Genomic DNA, 2,652 nt, shown 5'->3' on the forward strand with positions numbered 1-2,652 from the left:
AGTTATTTCTTAAAAAGGGAACAAATTTTGCAAAAGTGTAACATCTCTTCTCTTCCTAACTACTCTGGAAACTTACGAGACATTTTTAGAGAATCTAAAGTACTTTATTTTTTTTTGTTAAAGTAATGTTTTCTTGTGTGGAGGCATTTTTCTGATCTATATCCGGTAGCAATGACAAGACGGACTTTCATTCTGTAGTTACTGGTGTGCGTTCCCTGTGCTGGTTGTACTGGTTGGGGTTCCAGGGCTCTGCTCTTTCCCTGAGCTCAAACCATGAACCCAGGCTTCTCTGTTGCTCATACTGTTGGCGTTGTTGCAGAAAAAAAAAAATCAGATTCAGCGTTAGAATCTTCATAGAGCTTTTAATTTTCTTCTCTACTAGCGCCACTCCTGTCTCCCAGCAACTTGCTTACTTCTAATCAGAAGAAACACTTTGAATCGTTCTTTTCTTATTTTCAAAGGGTCCTGAGGGTATAGTTGCAACAACTATGCTGGTTACAATTTAATTAAATGACATTCTTTGCTGAATAAATTACTGACATCCACATTTAGTTTTTAAATTGTCTTTAAAAACTCAAAAGGAAAAAGCCTTTTACAAATTTCGCAAATGTTCACAAAAGACAGGTTTGGATACCTTTATCTTTAAAATCATTTAGTCCACTTTATTGACACATCTTAGGTCCGTCAGATGACAAGAGTCTCTGAAACTTATTTTATGCTATTTAAAAATAGTGAGGATGTATTTGATTCAGTGAAAAGACTATTAGATTTATTGAGTTGTCAATGGAATTATAATCTTGTTTATATCTCTGAATTTAGTTTCAAAGAAATAATATGCTAGTACATTACTTGGTTATATTTATGTTACACTCTGGTAGATAGACTAATGGTCCTCCAAAGATCCCACATCCTCTATCTGGAACCCAAGAATATGTTACTTTACATTGCAAAAGGGACTTTGCATTTGTGATTAAGTCATGGGTCTGGAGATGGTAAGATTATCCTGGATTAATGTGTGGAGAAAATGCAATTACGAGGATCCTTATAAGGGGGAAGCAAGAGGATCAATGTGACAGAAAGTAATGTGGTAAGAGCAGAGGTGAAGTGAGTCATAAGCCGAAGAAGGCTAGCAGCCTCCAGAAGCTGTAAGAGACAAGGAATGTCCGCAAGGAAGCATCCTTGAAGACACCTTGACTTCATAGTCCAGTGAGACTGATTTTGGACTTCTGATCTCCAGACCTGTAGGATAATACATTTGTGTTGTTTTAAGCTACCAAGTGTGTTAATTTATTACAGAATAATTGGAAACAATTAATGCACTGCCATATAACTAAAATAGACCTACATTTTAAAAAGCTGATAGCACACTACTTTAGGTATTCAATTTTTGATAGCACACAAGAAAAACCAGAGTAAGAAATACAATCCACTATTGTTTTCATGTAATTAACATAGACGCAGAAGTAGAGGACTATAAAAATCTTGTGAGTATCCCTACACAGTTGCAGGGATGGCCAACAGTTGAGCAATCTATTAGGTTATTCTGGTGGTTAACATGCTTGGATGAGATGTCAGAGACACCTGTAGTTACAACTAGCAAGAAGGAAAACTCATCGTTGAGGTCCCTTTCTGTACACTCTTCTGGGGGCTTTTATCCTTCCAGTGCTTTCTCTATCCAATTCTGCCTGCTGATTAATGTTCCACTTGCCAAATGTAAAACATCTGATAAGTTCATTTTGCATCAATATTGTGCAGTTTAATTTGTTGAATATAATCAGAGATGTTTATCCTTCTGGAGAGATATTTCTCTCTTTTGAAGAAACCCAAGGGAAGAAAAGACCCATGGGAGAATTTTAAGCACCATGACATCTTTCTCAAAGAGAAATTGAATAGGACTGGGGCGTGGGGAGAAATTCTCAGTTACCACACTTTGCATAGAGTACAAGTCCGAAGGTGATATGTGTTGAATTTTTAAAACTCTCAGTAAGTTTCTGCTCAATATAGCAAAAAATTTAAAATATAGTGAACTATGTAAAAAGGAATATTCCTATAATAAGAAATCATGTTAACAATTGTTAGTAACAGTGGTGTTCCTTTCTGATATTATTTTTGAGATAAATTTTAATATATTTGATGCTGCACTTTATATTTTTAATATATATTTTTAATTTAATTTATATTTTTAATCTTGCTTTTTTCACTTAACATTGTATTGTATCATGAATATTTCTGCCCGTCATTGAGAACTCAAAAGTACTCTGTTTATAAAAAAGTAAAACTCTTTATATTTTTAAAAACTCAGAGTCACATTTAATTTGTTGTTTTATAAAGAGGAAAATCTTTGCTATATTCATATTTCTAAGATCTGCAAATCCTTCCATACTGGTTAGGCTAAGCGTCACTAGATTAAAGTGATCATGTTAATTATCACTAAGTCAGTAAATAAAATCAACTTTAAAGTTTACAACTTTAAGCAAATAAACATCATTTTCTCTGACAAAAATTTCAACAGGTAGAATCTTTGTGAGCATTCATAGTGTCAGAAAATGCCAAGAGTTGATGAAAACATAAAAAATATTCAGTATTAGAATATGATGTTTTAAACTTTTTAAATAAACAGATTTAGAGGAGAGAGACAATAAAAAGAGTTTA

Source organism: Mustela nigripes, chromosome 5, assembly GCF_022355385.1.
Source record: "Mustela nigripes isolate SB6536 chromosome 5, MUSNIG.SB6536, whole genome shotgun sequence".
NCBI classification, from domain to species: Eukaryota; Metazoa; Chordata; class Mammalia; order Carnivora; family Mustelidae; genus Mustela; species Mustela nigripes.